This window comes from Staurois parvus, unplaced genomic scaffold (genome assembly GCF_062004578.1).
Source record: "Staurois parvus isolate SC_StPar_1 unplaced genomic scaffold, SC_StPar_1.0 ptg000511l, whole genome shotgun sequence".
Classification (NCBI taxonomy): domain Eukaryota; kingdom Metazoa; phylum Chordata; class Amphibia; order Anura; family Ranidae; genus Staurois; species Staurois parvus.
In genome coordinates, this window is record NW_028318307.1 from 1,420,108 (window position 1) to 1,437,059 (window position 16,952).

The following is a 16,952-nucleotide window of genomic DNA, read 5'->3' on the forward strand; positions in this document are numbered from 1 at the left end:
AGGAGTCGGTACGGGGGCCAATGGCAGATTACGGGCCTGGCAGCAGCAATGGGAGACCCGTAATCTGCCAGCACCCTATGACAAAATAGAACCCACCAGCAGTGTGAGGAGACCTGAAAGTGGCACATGGCAGAGTGTGGCAATGGAGACAGCAGCAATGGGAGGCCGTACAGGGACCCATGACACACTCTGGACCTGGCAGCAGCATGAGGAAGCGGTACAGGGGCCCATGACAGATTACGAGCCTGGCAGCAGCATGAGGAGTCGGTACGGGGGCCCATGGCAGATTACGGGCCTGGCAGCAGCAATGGGAGGCCCGTAATCTGCCAGCACCCTATGACAAAATGGAACCCACCAGCAGTGTGAGGAGACCTGAAAGTGGCACATGGCAGAGTGTGGCGATGGAGACAGCAGCAATAGGAGGCGGTACAGGGGCCCATGACAGATTACGGGCCTGGCAGCAGCATTAGGAGGCGGTACAGGGGCCCATGACAGATTACGGGCCTGGCAGCAGCATGAGGAGTCGGTACGGGGGCCCATGGCAGATTACGGGCCTGGCAGCAGCAATGGGAGGCCCGTAATCTGCCAGCACCCTATGACAAAATGGAACCCACCAGCAGTGTGAGGAGACCTGAAAGTGGCACATGGCAGAGTGTGGCGATGGAGACAGCAGCAATGGGAGGCCGTACAGGGACCCATGACACACTCTGGACCTGGCAGCAGCATGAGGAGGCGGTACAGGGGCCCATGACAGATTACGGGCATGGCAGCAGCAATGGGAGGCCCGTAATCTGCCAGCACCCTATGACAAAATGGAACCCACCAGCAGTGTGAGGAGACCTGAAAGTGGCACATGGCAGAGTGTGGCGATGGAGACAGCAGCAATGGGAGGCCGTACAGGGACCCATGACACACTCTGGACCTGGCAGCAGCATGAGGAGGCGGTACAGGGGCCCATGACAGATTACGGGCCTGGCAGCAGCATGAGGAGTCGGTACGGGGGCCCATGGCAGATTACGGGCCTGGCAGCAGCAATGGGAGGCCCGTAATCTGCCAGCACCCTATGACAAAATGGAACCCACCAGCAGTGTGAGGAGACCTGAAAGTGGCACATGGCAGAGTGTGGCGATGGAGACAGCAGCAATGGGAGGCCGTACAGGGACCCATGACACACTCTGGACCTGGCAGCAGCATGAGGAGTCGGTACGGGGGCCCATGGCAGATTACGGGCCTGGCAGATGACGACGAGGCTGCCAAGTGCGATCAGCCTCATCATCATCAATTAGGGTCTCCGCCTCACTACCCCCTCGGCTGCGTGTGGGTCAGGAGACAGACCTGTCTCTAGACCGGCTACCGAGCCACTCTCCTCGCCACTACTTCTTCGCCTGGCTGCTGAAGAGGCGGATGTCTCCCCCCGTTCCTGACCGCCCTCTGTTAGCTCTTCCTCACTGTACAGTGGGGCTGAGCCCACAGCATGCGATACTTCGCTTGGTGAGGGAACACCAAAGGACAGGGGCAGGTAGAGGACACGTGATTTCAGTGGGCTTGCTCCCGGGCCATGCCAACTAACGGTTGTGTCTGACGTACCCACCGACCGTTGGCTGTAGGTGTCAGAGGTGACCTGGGAAGAGGAAGACGACCGAGCCAACCAATCGATGACGGCAGGGTTGTCGGTGGAGACACGACCGCTGGATGACACCGGGAGCACTGGCCTCTGGCTGCGACTAGTGCTGCCTCGACCCCTTCCTCTGCTGCCACGTCTGCTCGCTCCTGAAACATTGCCTCCTCTGCCACTCCTCTGCGTGTTGTCTGACATACTCTTTAATTCAACGATTCTGTGTCCCTGAGTAACGATTCTGTGTCCCTGAGTAACGATTCTGTGTCCCTGAGTAACAATTCTGTGTCTGTGCCTGAGTAACGATTCTGTGTCCCTCAGTAACGATTCTGTGTCCCTCAGTAACGATTCTGTGTCCCTGGGTAACAATTCTGTGTCCCTGAGTAACGATTCTGTGTCCCTGAGTAACGATTCTGTGTCCCTGAGTAACAATTCTGTGTCCCTGAGTAACAATTCTGTGTCTGTCCCTGAGTAACAATTCTGTGTCCCTGAGTAACAATTCTGTGTCCCTCTGTAACGATTCTGTGTCCCTCAGTAACAATTCTGTGTCCCTGAGTAACAATTCTGTGTCCCTGAGTAACAATTCTGTGTCCCTGAGTAACAATTCTGTGTCTGTCCCTGAGTAACAATTCTATGTCCCTGAGTAACAATTCTGTGTTCCTGAGTAACGATTCTGTGTCCCTCAGTAACGATTCTGTGTCCCTGAGTAACAATTCTGTGTCCCTGAGTAACGATTCTGTGTCCCTGAGTAACGATTCTGTGTCCCTGAGTAACGATTCTGTGTCCCTGAGTAACGATTCTGTGTCCCTCAGTAACAATTCTGTGTCCCTGAGTAACAATTCTGTGTCCCTGAGTAACGATTCTGTGTCCCTGAGTAACGATTCTGTGTCCCTCAGTAACAATTCTGTGTCCCTCAGTAACAATTCTGTGTCCCTGAGTAACAATTCTGTGTCCCTCAGTAACAATTCTGTGTCCCTGAGTAATGATTCTGTGTCCCTCAGTAACAATTCTGTGTCCCTGAGTAACAATTCTGTGTCTGTCCCTGAGTAACAATTCTGTGTCCCTGAGTAACAATTCTGTGTCTGTCCCTGAGTAACAATTGTGTCCCTGAGTAACAATTCTGTGTCCCTGAGTAACAATTCTGTGTCCCTGAGTAACAATTCTGTGTCTGTCCCTGAGTAACAATTCTGTGTCCCTGAGTAACAATTCTGTGTCTGTCCCTGAGTAACAATTGTGTCCCTCAGTAACAATTCTGTGTCCCTGAGTAACAATTCTGTGTCTGTCCCTGAGTAACAATTCTGTGTCCCTGAGTAACAATTCTGTGTCCCTGAGTAACAATTCTGTGTCCCTCAGTAACGATTCTGTGTCCCTCAGTAACAATTCTGTGTCCCCGAGTAACAATTCTGTGTCTGTCCCTGAGTAACAATTCTGTGTCCCTGAGTAACAATTCTGTGTCCCTGAGTAACGATTCTGTGTCCCTAAGTAACGATTCTGTGGCCCTAAATTCTCTCTGGCCCTAACTCTGTCCCTAATACAGACAGGTCTGTCTCTCTTGAATGACCGGAGGCTAATGGAGAATTGTAAGATGGCCGCAATTTATAGCTCCACCATTACACAGTGCTGGCTGGCTGGCTGCTGATTGGCTAATGCGATCACATGTCATGAATGAATGCATTATGGGTCAGCGCACCTTGTCTACGCGCCTTCCCAGAGATCCCCGCTCCGTCGCCACACATGTCGCCGCCATTGTTGGGAAAATTCGATTCGTGCATCCGAAGTTTGCTAATTTTCGGATTCGGTGCGAATCAAATTTTTCCTGATCTTTGAAACGAGTTCCACTTCGCCATGTTCGATTCGCTCATCTCTAATAATAGGCTATACAAAACATAACGGTGTAAGACATTGTGTCAACTTACAATCCAGAAAATGTACAGAGTATAGGAAATGAGCTGAGAGATATATTGTCTTCTGACCTTTGAGCAGGATTTTCTATCAAGGGAGTATAAAGTGTGTAATATTGAATACGAACAGCACAAGATACAGCTTTCGTTCTGTTTCGTGTGTCCATGAGCTGGATGTGTGAGTTATATGGGGCGTAGCACGTCTGTTTAAAGGGCAGTGTTCTGTATCAGTTATGATATGAAAACGATGATAGGAGTAGAATATAGGTGTGAGCTAGAGATCAGTTTAAAGGGCAGTGTTCTGTATCAGTTATGATATGAAAACGATGATAGGAGTAGAATATAGGTGTGAGCTAGAGATCAGGTAGAGGGAAGGTTAGTTAGTAAAGGGTATGTAGTATAGTGTAGTGGTAAAGGTAAGTATATAGAAAAGAAAGGAAGAGGGAAGAAAGAGATAAAAAAAAGGGGGGGGTGTGTGTTGGGAGGGGAGGGCTTAGGGTGAAGTAAAACGGTGAAGAGGAGTGTATGCTTGCGGATAGATGGCTCTCTACATGTTAAATGAGCCACATTAAAAATATTGACTTATAGCTTAAGACGTGGTGTGTATCAAAACAGTCAACCGGGTACAATGCGGATGAAAGTTCTAAGAGAGTAAGCCTTGGTGGAAGACTAAGGTACGTCTAGTCATATGTCAAGAGGTATCTCAGAAAAGAGGTTATTCCCAAGTGTCAGAATATGTCTAATCAATCATTGCTGCACAAGTAGGTGGTAGGTAGGGGTGGTTTTAAAGTGCCTCCAGCAAGCCCAAGTTTCCCTGAATCTCTTGGGATGTTCCTTAGCAATAGAGATCAATTCCTCCATTTCTTCAATTCTATTGATCCTAGCAAACCATTCACGGATAGTGGGAATACTTGTTGAGCGCAAGTGGACTGGGACGCACTGTCTTGCAGCGTTAACGAGTGGCGAGTGATTTACGATATGTCCGAAATGAAAGTGAGGAGTGATGCCGCAGAAATTGTGCAGGGGTGAACTCTAGGCTGTACGTAGTTACTCGTGCAATTGTGGATTGAACTCTCCCCCAAAAAGGCTGCAGCAGTGGGTAATCCCACCAAATGTGCATGAGTGTACCCTTAGCCAGGTGGCATCTCCAACAAGAGTCCGAGACATTGGGATCGAACTGGTGAAGCAGGGATGGAACTCTGTACCATCTAGAGTATAGTTTGAAGTTGCTTTCCTGTGTGGAGACACAGATGGAGCCTTTATGAATATGTGCGTAGATGTGATCCCAGTCTTCCGGCTTTAGTTGGAGTTGTAATTCAGAGCTCCAGACCATACAGGCTTTCCTAGACTGAACCTCAATAGTGTTTTCAAGGCAAGAGTAAAGCTGGGATATAACTTGTCTCTTGGCCTCTTGGCTTCTCTCATTTTTAATCACCTCTCTTCTATTTGCATTTCTAATCTCTCAATTTTTAGTGTGTGTTCCCAGTGATGTATTTTGGTTTTGTGCTGCCCTAGGCAAGACTAAAATCGGGCACCCCCCCTGCATCTAAATTTGTCCCACCCTTTCATCTACAAACCCCACCCCTTCCTCTTTAGGTTCCACCTCTTCCTATTAGAGCTCCGTCTACTGACACCAATGGGACGCTATTCCTCCCACTGACACCAATGATGGGGTACAATTCCTCCCACTGGCACTAATGATGGGGCACTATTCCTCCCACTGATACCAATGATGGGACGCTATTCCTCCCACTGATACCAATGATGGGGCGCTATTCCTCCCACTGATACCAATCATGGGGCACTATTCCTCCCACTGATACCAATCATGGGGCGCTATTCCTCCCACTGACACCAATGATGGGGCGCTATTCCTCCCACTGACACCAATGATGGGACGCTATTCCTCCCACTGATACCAATGATGGGGCACTATTCCTCCCACTGACACCAATGATGGGGCACTATTCCTCCCCCTGACATCAATGATGGGGCACTATTCCTCCCCTGACACCAATGATGGGGCACTATTCATCCCATGGACACCAATGATGGGGCACTATTCCTTACACTAACACCAATGATGGGGCACGATTCCTCCCACTGACACCAATGATGGGGCACGATTCCTCCCACTGACACCAATGATGGGGCATGATTCCTCCCACTGACACCAATGATGGGGCACTATTCCACCCACTGACACCAATGATGGTGCCCCATTATTAGTGTCAGTGCGTGAGAAATAGTGCCCCATCATTGGTATCAGTGGGAGGAATCGTGCCCCATCATTGGTGTCAGTGGGAGGAATCGTGCCCCATCATTGGTGTCAGGGGGAGGAATAGTGCCCCATCATTGCTATCAGTGGGAGGAAGTGACCCATCATTGGTGTCAGTGGGAGGAATAGTGCCCCATCATTGGTGTCAGGGGGAGGAATAGTATCCCATCATTGGTGTCAGGGGGAAGAATAGTGCCCCATCATTAGTGTCAATAGGAGGAAGTGCCCCATCATTAATGTCAGTAGGAGGAAAAGTGCCCCATCTTTGGTGTCAGTGGGTGGAAGTGCCCCATCATTGGTATCAGTGGGAGTAATAATGTCCCATAATTGTGTCAGTGGGAGGCCCGGAGGCATAGTGCCCCATCATTGGTGTCAGTGAAATAGTGCCCCATCATTGGTGTCAGTGGGAGGAAAAGTGCCCCCTCATTGGTGTCAGTGACACCCTAGGCAAATGCCTTGTTTGCCTCGTGGCAAATACGCCCCTGGGACAAGTGAGGGGCAGTGGGACAGGAGGAGCACAGAGGGACAGGTAGGGGGCAGCGTGACGGGGGGGGCATGGGACAGGATCGGGGCAGCGAGACAGGAGAAGCGCAGAAGGATAGGTGAGGGGCAGTGGGACAGGATGAGCGCAGAGGGACAGGGGGGGGCAGCGTGACAGGGGGCATGGGGCAGTATCGGGGCAGCTGGACAGGGAGAGCACAGAGGGACAGGTAGGGGGCAGCATGACAGGGGGGCATGGGACAGGATCAGGGCAGCTGGACAGGAGAAGCGCAGAAGGATAGGTGAGGGGCAGTGGGACAGGAGGAGCGCAGAGGGACAGATGGGGGGCAGCGTGATGGGGGGGGGGCTTGGGACAGGATCAGGGCAGCAGGACAGGAGAAGGAGCACAGAGGGACAGGAGGAGCGCAGAGGGATAGGTGGGGGGCAGTGAGACAGGAGGAGCACAGAGGGACAGGTAAGGGGCAGATTGACAGGAGGAGCGCAGTGGGACAGGAGAAGGAGAACAGAGAGAAAGGAGGAGCGCAGAGGGATAGGTGGGGGGCAGTGAGACAGGAGGAGCTCAGAGGGACAGGTGAGGGGTAGATGGACAGGAGGAGCGCAGAAGGATAGGTGAGGGGCAGTGGGACAGGAGGAGTGCAGAGGGATAGGTGGGGGGCAGCGTGACAGGGGGCATGGGACAGGATCGGGGCAGCTGGACAGGAGGAACGCAGAGGGACAGGTGAGGGGCAGATTGACAGGAGGAGCGCAGAGTGACAGGTGAGTGGCAGATGGACAGGAGGCGTGCAGAGAGACAGGTGAGGGGCAGCTGGACAGGAGGAGCGCAGAGTGACAGGTGGGGGGCAGTGGGGACAGATGGGTGGTAGTGGGACAATGTGGGGGACAGGAGGGGGAAGTGGAACAGGTGTGGGGCAGAGTGACATGTGGGGGCAGGGGGCAGTGTGATGGATGGGGGGCAATGGGATGGGGGAGGGAAGTAGAAGAGGTGGGGGGGCAGTGTATCAGACGACAGTGAGACAGGACCGAGGGAGCACCAGTCCTCCAAGCACTTACCTGTGCAGCAGTGGCTCCTCCAGATGGTGTCAGGATCATTCCTGTGCCTGTGTCCCTTCTCCCCCACGTTCTCCGGCGGCAGCTGCAAAGCAGCGGGCCAGCTCCGCCCCCCTGACCTCGTCCTCTTCTGCTTTCTCCTTCCTCTGGCCTTCCTGCAGATCCCGGATCTTCATGGGGGGACTCATCTTGCTGCTACACCGGCACACTGACAGTGGGCCCCGCCCCTCATGCGCTCCGAGCGCACTCCGGGGATCCGCCCACCACTCCGCTCTCCTCTGCAGCCGGTCCATCAGCCATGGCGGCCCTGCCCCTGTCCCTTTCCCACGGAAGTGTCCCTTCAGTGGGAAAGGGGGGGCGGCACTGCCGCCGAGCTGCCGCCCTGAAAAGTGCCACCCTAGGCAAATGCCTAGTTTGCCTCGCGGAAAATACGCCCCTGCGTGTTCCTCTACTCTTTTCTCCGACTCCTCCAAATGGGACAGTACATGACCCAGATCGCCGCAGAGGTTCCCGATCTCCTTCTTGACAACCATCTCCAATTTCGTGAACATTTCTATCAAATCCTTTTTTGAAAGGGTATGTACTGAGGACCCTTCCTGTTCCACTTTTCTTTGTCCCCTCTGAAATTGGGCTTCCTTTATCTTGGACCTCCTCCATATTACTAAGTGACAGTCTTGATTGATCACCTCTCATGCTTATAGACCACTCGCCCTGGTTCTCTTGATTTTATGATTCTGGACTTTTTTTCCCGTGCCGGAATATATTTTTTTATCGTAAGGGAGTTTGCACTTGTCTGGGGTGTTTTAGGGCCACCCCATTTAGTTGGTTTACTTCTCATTTTCTTTAGAGGATTCCCGTTTAATGACTTATTTGTTTTTTCGGACTGGGGTAGGCCTTCTATATATATAATATAGGTCTACTATATAAGACAAACTTGGATCTTCTGTATTGAATTTGCGTAAATCCGCAATATACAGCTAATACGTGTCTGCTGTATAGTACTTGCATTAAGTCAACAATATATAACTTGATGCAGATCAGCTGTATACAATTTGATGTGCATCTACTATTTGAAGTTTTGTGCAGATCTACTATGTAACACTAGACGGAATTCCACTGTATAGACCTTGGTGCAGGTCACTTGTTTGGACTTCCATATGAATCTGTTGTTTGGAGCTTAGTGCGGGTCTGCTGCATTGTATTTAACAAGAGCCTGATATTTGTGCCTTAGTATAGGTCTGCTGTATAAAATTTGGTGAGTCTGCTTTTTAAAGCTATGTGCGGTTCCGCTGTATAACGTTTGGCATCAATCAGCTGTATAGAGCTTGTTACAGGTACGCTGTATATACTTTGGTATAGATCTATATTTAAAAGCTTGATGTGGGTCTGCTGTATGGTGCTTGACAAGAATCAGCTGCAACTAAACATCAGTCTTTAGACTTCCACGAGCACCAACAGACATTGGTAATACAGTTCTCAAACAAATGTACCCAGTGAGTTGGGAAATGTCTGAAGCAACCCTTAATCAGCCTGCACCAGGAAATCTGCACCAGCTTTGTGCAGGTCACTTAAGACTTCCATATGAGTCTATTGATTGAAGCTTAGTGCGGGTCTGCTGCATTGTATATAACAAAAGCCTGCTATCTATAGCTTAGTACAGGTCTGTTATATAAGATTTGGTGTGAGTCTGCTGTTTGGAGCAAGGTGCGGATCCACTGCATAACATTTGGCATCAGTCATCTGTATAGAGCTTGTTACAAGTACGCTGTATATACTTCGGTATAGATCTACATTTAAAAGCTTGTTGTGTGTCTGCTGTATGGTGCTTGACAAGAATCAGCTGTAATTAGAGATCAGTCATTAGACTTCCACCTGCACCAACAGACATTGGTAATACAGTTCTCAAACACATATATCCAGTGTGCTGGAAAATGTCTGCAGCAACCCTTAATCACCCTACACCAGGAAATCTGCACCAACCTTTTTGTATATGTTTTATTTTATATGCCAGGTGGAATACGAGATGAATTTGGGAACTGACCATATGTCCTCAGGCTCCAGTCCCACTGCTGCTGCTCCCTTCCCCTTCTAACCTGTGACCGCCAGTCCTCCGGTCCTCAGGAAGTATCCGGGGCAGCTGCGGGTCCTTCCGTACCTCTCCGGGTCCTTGCTTCTTCTCTCTCCTTCCTCGACCACTTCCCTTAGCACACCAGCTCCAGACTCACAAGGGAGCGGACTCTCACTCCGCTTCCCCAGCAACCCTACACCGCTGCTTTTCCACACCACCATCCTCCATCACTCGGGATCAGATGATACAGGGTCTCTGCATCCTCTCACTCCAGGGAAGGGTAAGCTGTTTCCGCATTTAGTGCACAGCACCTCATACTCCTAGCAGGCCAGTGCCTGTAGCCTCCCAGCCATGCTGCTACGGCTTCCTGCTGCGGCTCCTCCCCATTTCCCCCTCTTCAATAAGTGAAGTTTTGACAATGGCAAAAGAGATGGCGATGGACAGCATGCGCAAGAGAGGAGACGCGATGGACGGTGCACGCAAGAGGGAGGCTGGCCATACTTGAAGCAATTGGTTGAAGAAAAGAAAATTGCTTGATTCCCCCATCAAAACAATGTTGATAGGGGAATCTTTCCTGCAGTTCTATTGTATACTGATGGCTGGAAGTTTCTCCACTAAGTATCTAAGATGAGAGATCTCTACCCAAAGATTTTTAAGCTCCTGCATAAAGTGTTAAGTGAAAAAAAAGGGAAAAAAAAAGACAATATATCCTGAATTGTCTAGGTTAACTTGTAAGGAATGTGTGATAACGATATTGTTATGGGATACAGTATCTGAAAGCAGCAGGTTTTCACTGGCCAAAATATGCATCTGGTTACACTCCAGAGCACAGTAACTTAAATCTACACTCTTTACCGCCCCCACCGTCTGCTCCAACAAGTTATACAAAAGTATATCCAGCTTTGCCTAAAAGAGAGGATGATTTTTTTTCTTCAAGGACAGACAGACCATCCCAATCCCCCTTAGTTCAGACAGAAAAACACAGAGTCCTGATAATACCGAAAGGAAGAAGGGAGGGGTAGAGGGAGGAGGAGAAGAGAGCCATACGACACAGACAGTGTTCACAGCAGAACATGAAATTAATAATTGATGGAATTTTGGGATATGACATGGACTCAGGGTTTGACTGGACAAAGGTGCCTACAATACATGTTCTAGTTGATCCTGGAACCCTGGCAGCCACTCATATATGGCTGAAGGAAGACATTTATAGACATTTATTGAAAGGTGTGAGAGTAGGTGACAGCCGATATGGAGAGAATATGGAAGAGTAGGAAATCGTTAGCAACTGCTGTTGCTTGTAAACAAGGAACAAAAGAGACAGTAACAGAGTATGTGAAAAGATTTAGAAACGTTTGGAAGGAAGAAGCTGGGATGGATATGGTTAGTGCAGAAATGGGCACTATATATCCAAACCTTGATGGCAGGATACAGATTTTAAATTTTGCTGTTTGTAAGACAGCTTATTTCAAACTGCAAAGAGATGGATACAGGTACGTTTGAAAAACAAGTGATGGAGAAAGACACCGCTGGATGTTTTGAGGTCTCCAAATTTACCAACAAAGCACATTTTCAGGGGTTACAACATAGTTAAAATCCTAGAGAAAGAGGTAGCAACAGAAATAGGGGACAAGAGTAGAATGTTACCCTTCAGGTAATATTACTGGGACATGTGCCAAAACCTGGAAACACCCCCTTTGAATATTTCAGACTCTCACGGGAAAGGTTCCATAGTGAAACATTCTTTCAAAACCTTATCAGGATTCCCTGTAAATTTGCTAGGCACAGATTTGTTGGGAAAATTCAAGGTCACAATCAGAGTAAGTGAGAAGGGAGGGGTGCACATGGAGTCATCTCACTGTTTTGTGAGCATGAAAGATTTAGATAAAGTGAAGCCTGAAGTCTGTGCCAACAGTAAGCTAGATGTAGGGTATATTCCCTATATACCTTACAAAGCCAGACTCAAACCTGGAGTTGGTCCAGTATATCAAAAGCAGTATCCTTTGTCACAAGGAGATTGATGGTACTTACCGTTTAGTGCAAGATCTCAGGGTCATTAACAATTTCATTATTTCAATTGCACCCATTGTCCCAGATGTGCCTTCATTGATTACCTCCATTACACAAGATACACAGTATTATACTGAGATCGATTTAATCAAAGTTTTTTTTTTTATTACATCCAAGCTGACAAAGAGACACAACTACTGTTAAGTTTTACTCTGACCAACAGTTAACCTGGGCCAGATTGCCCTAAGGCTACGTGAGTTCTCCGGCTGTATATTCCATGGCCCTCTGAGAATCCTTAAAGGGTTGGGCACCCCACCATAGTTCCACGTTGCTCAAGTACATGGATGAAATTACTTTGTTCACCCAACAGGGAGGCTTGTAGGCAGGATAGTATATCTCTGTTAAATTTTCTTGGTACAAAGGGACACAAGGTGGCAAGGCATAATGTGCAATGTTGTCAAATTTCAGTGGATTACTTGGGTTTCACTTTATCACAAGGCACCAGAATGGTGAGCCAGTTCAGGATCCTAGCCATTACAGGTCTGCCCCACCCGAAAACTAAAAAGGAAATGCTCTTCTCCTTGGTATGGTCAACTATTGTCGCCAATGGATACATGACTGTTTCCATTATGACAACATACTCAGGCAGCACACTAAGACTGAGGCTTCAGACCTCATTATGTGGAATCAAGTATCCACCAATGCCTACCAAATCTTGAGGTCCTCACTAGTTTCCTCTTCTACTCTGGGTTTTGATATTGATTTTCATGTGCAAGCTCATGATAATTGTAAAACCATGATGGCTGTGGTCGCTCAGGATCATGGAGGACACATTAGGCCAGTAGCCTATTTTTCAAAAGTAGTGCCAAGTCTGAAACAGGGCATGCCGGGATGTCTGAGAGCCCTGGCCGTCTGTGCCATGGTGGTCTAGGACTCAACGAGCGCGACTCTAGGACATAAAACCATCCTTCACACCACACATCATGTACTGCATTTCCTTAAGAACCTTACTACGCAGCACATGACAGCCTAAAGGGAAAGCAGTTATGAAGTAATTTTGACATCAACTGCTAATTTGGAAGTGAAATATGCAGGTTCTAATTCAGGTCCATTAGCTATGTTAAATTATTTGCTAGGGATAAAGGATGAAACTGATAATCCCCCTGAGGAACTTGATTGTGTTCAGGTAATACATGAGGACACCATTCCCAGCATAGATATGCAACAAAAATGGTTGACATTAGATGCAAATGATATAATGCCAAAGGGAGGTAGAACAGGACTCCCACATCACAGTGCACAGTTCTATGGCATAATATATTGGGGTTGACAGGTAGTGAGAGATGAAATAAAGAAAAGACTTTTTGCAAAGGAAGTATGGCAAGTATAGACTTGGACATAGGACCAACATTTATTTTAAAGGTTACACATGAGGTAACCAAACTGATGAGCATTGACTGAAAGTTCCACATATCCTACCATCCACAGAGTTCTGCTCAGGTAAAAAAAAAAAAAAGACAAACAGGACCCTGAAGGAGAAACTAAGTAAGGTAACAGGTGGGACATTTAAGGGATGGGAGGTGTATCTGCCAGCTGTTCTGGTTGAGATGAAAATGACACCTAATAAAGTCACCAAATATTCCTTTTTGAAATTTTTATGGATTGGCCATTCCCCACCCCCTGGACAAGAGGTCCTTTGCCAGTTATGCCAGGTGATTTAGATATATCCAGAAATTGATTAGGGTGTCAAATGGTGTATACAGTGATGTCTCTTTTGTTTTCCTTTTTCCCCACAGATAATCCAACCCACCCATACAATCCAGGAGATCGGGTAGTGGTTAAGGACCTTCACAGACACAAGACCACAGATCCACCATACAGGAAACCTACCATAGTGACAGCTGTGATGAGAACCGCAGTTCTGATTCAAACGTCTGGATCCCAGAACCACCAAAGAATGAGGAGCAACAGACAGAACAAGGAAAGGAGACAGACCTATAAACACCCCCAATCTTCAGGATGCTTCTTCATCCAGAGACAGCCTGTTAGAATTTTCTTTTGATCAGGTTATCTCTCAGTGGCTTTCTGCGCTAGCTACTTCTACTCTCACCAAGGAGAATGGCCACCAAGCTGTGGCCACAACAGTAAGACTGTTAATGACCCAGAACTAATTAAAAAAAAAAAGCAGAAAAGATAATTGACTGAAAATATGTCACTCTTGAAATTTAATTATAGGTAGGCCAAGCTCTCGTGAATTGAAAGTTGTTGGGTTTGGAGTATGCTCCACCCTGAAAATTCCTTTGTATGCTGCACCAAAAAATGTGCCATCAATGTTTATTGGTAATCTGAGTATCAGCCTTAGAAATGTTACAACAAATTTGAAGTGTTGGGAGTTATGATGGAATCTGACTAGGGTTTTTATTTAGGCAACTAATCAAATGAAGGAAAGAATTTTGTAGTAAGTATAAACGTAATGGGAAGATAGCTGAGGATGGTAACTTTGTACAAGAAAATACTACCAAGAATAGATACAAAAAAATAAACATAACTACAGGTGTTTTTTTTTTTTTTTATATGTTGAACTGCAGAAAACAGGTGGTCATGAATGAAAACAGAACTAGTAGGTACAGCATTAATCGAGTTGTGTGGTCTACTACTGACTATGAGTCTTGTAAATGAATACATATCAGATTTGAAATCGCAGACTGCTATGAAGTCATTGAGAATCATAGAGACCAGGTAAATGTTTTACAAGCTTGATGGTTTAAGAAAGTAGGTATGTGGATTTTGTTTTTACTAAACATTTATATTCTATGTTGTTGCTAAGCTTCGCATGTGCATTTGTAACATGTTTTTAAAGAACCCGGATTCATATTGAAAAAACAACTGTGAAACTTGATTTGTTGTCACTATATGACAAAAGAGAGGAACGGTAAGGAAATGTCTTAACTGGCATATATTTTGTAGAATGCCTCCATTTCTAGACATGTGAACAGTTAGTTTCAATTTTGAATCTGCTCTCTCATTTTTCTTAGACTAGTTTCATTACTGTAAACGGAACTACCTTATATGGTCTCCCAAAACTACTTGCAGTTTCTGTTCTTAACGTAACTATATTGATAAGAATTGAATGTTCCAGTGGTCATCTTGAGATTACACAACACCTCCTGAGTTCTGTATAACCGTTCCTGTCATGCATTAAACGTTCAGAGATTTAGCTTGCACACTTCAGTGTCCAGAGCTTTATGTCTCCCAGGCCTGACGGTGAAAACAAGGACATAGGCTACAGACATAGGTTGAAACCTTGCACTGCCATGGAGTTTATGACCTCCTTGCCTCTTTCATGGGACACGATGGGTTCATGATAGTCACACACCATCTCTCCTTTCTTGAAGGGTAATGTCCCAAACACCATCTTCACAGCATTTCCAACATGGTCTTCTATGATGGCAAACCTTTCCAGTCTTGCATGGTGATCTTTCTGCTTGTACCTTCTCCCTGGCCATGGTGGGCTTCCAGCACATCCTCTGAATTTTGGTCAGTTTGTTGTCCATCCTTGGATTAGAGCATAAGATGTCACCTGCTCTGCTGTAGGATTCCTCTTAAAACATCCTGAAAGAACATAATGTACTTAAATCATAGATGCAAGGGAAAATATAAATACTCATCGGCCATCATGACACTGCTACCCAAGATCCCCCTGCAGCTGCTGGTTGGCACAGCAATATCCAGGGCAGGGACAGGAGCCCTACACTACACAGGCTTGCATCCTTGTGTTTTTAACCGTTACTTGTAATAAACATTTGGAAATACTGCACTTCTAAGTGCCTTCTTGCTTCCTTCCAACTCAACTTACCAACCAACTGAATTATCCTGTCTAAGGCTAGGTTCACACCTATGCAGGTTGCATTTGAACAGTTCTTGCATTGTGGTTTTTTTTCCTTGTTGCCAGGCAGAATTAAGTGCAAAACACAATAGAATCAAAACAATTAAACATCTTGCATTTAAAACAAGTCCCACACCCTTTCCAAAAAAGGAAAAAAAAAACAAAAAAAAAAAAAAAAACACTTAGGTGTTAACAGGGGTTAAGTTTGCACACATTTGCAAATACATGCATATGCTGCAGAGCCTCTTCACAGCACCTCAGTATTTTCTCCAGTCCTAGCTCAATTAATTTGGGAGCCTCCATAGAAGTGCAAGCATAATAATGGGTAGACTAAGGGCAGGTGAGCCTGGAGGGAGCCCACTTCTCTTTAAGGTACAGGAGCACACTGGACACCCAGCATATAACACAATGGCAGCCAAGTTGTCCAGTGTGCCCCTCAGCAGTACAAACAAATGACCCAATCTATACCTGTCCTTTACAGTAAAGAACACATGGAAGGGTGACATGTCAAACAAAGAATTCCCAGCTCAACTTACAAACCAACCAAATTATCTGGTCTAACCGTTCACACTAACAGCATGAATGTAAAACTAAACCTGTTTTTACCAACCTACCCTGAAGGTACAGTCTCTGTATCCTCTTCACCATTATTGCACCCTTCATGATCTTACTTTCAATGCCTTCACCATTATTCGATTGACCAAAGTATTCTTCCAGAAGCTCCCTCGCTTTGTCATGACAGTGGTATAAACAGCACGGCTCAAAAGCCTTCCTTGCCTGCTGGAAAGTAATTGCAGGCAGGTTAAATATAAAATGGTGAGCTTGTGGTCTGACATGGTTGTTAACCACTTGCCCTCCTGAGGATTTACCCCCCTTAATGACCAGGCCTCTTTTTGCTACTCGGAGCTGCACTAATTCAACTGATAATTGCGCGGTCATGCACAGCTGCACCCAAACAAAATTTACGTCCTTTTTTTCACACAAAGCTTTTTGGTGGTATTTGATCATCTGTGCGCTTTTTATTTTTTGCGCAACAAAAAAAACAAAAATTTTGAAGAAAAACGATATTTTTTACTTTCAGCTATAAATATATAGTAAACTCAAAATTAGTTAAAAATGTAGGCCAAAATGTATTCTTCTACATGTTTTTGGTAAAAAAAAATTTCCAATAAGTGTATATTGATTGCTTTTTGTGAACGTTATAGCGTCTACAAACTATCGTATAGATACTGCAATTTACGCAATTTTTTTGCTATATACGCGCTGCGCTAGTTAAACGGACAATTGCGCAGTCATGCAATACGGTACATAAATGAAATTTATGTCCTTTTTTTCCCCCACAAAAATAGCTTTCTTTCGGTGGTATTTTATCACCTGTGCGTTTATTTTTTGCACAAAAAAAAAAAAAAAAAAAAAAAAAAAAAAAAAAAAAAAAAAAACACTGACACTGTACTAATGGCACTGGGGAGAAAGGGATTAACTTTTTTTGCACTGAAAGGGTTAACTGAGGGGAGTGTTTTACTAGGCGGCAGGGGTATGTACTGCAGGGAGACATGCAGATCGGGACAGAGAAACTCATTTCTCTTGGTCTTCATGTCAGGAACTCTCAAGGAAGTGACAGAAAGCAGAGCTACCGCAGCCCTGCT

The 16,952-nt window shown here is 46.5% G+C and overlaps 1 long non-coding RNA gene across 1 annotated transcript in view; it reads left to right on the plus strand.

Annotated features, from left to right (window-relative positions):
* LOC149451893 (uncharacterized) overlaps positions 1-14,646 on the plus strand; it is a 30,077-nt gene extending 15,431 nt beyond the window's left edge. The window contains exon 2 of the long non-coding RNA XR_016314971.1: positions 13,217-14,646. This is a non-coding gene — a long non-coding RNA (uncharacterized LOC149451893). The remainder of the gene's footprint in view (positions 1-13,216) is intronic.
* The last annotated feature ends 2,306 nt before the right edge of the window (positions 14,647-16,952 follow it).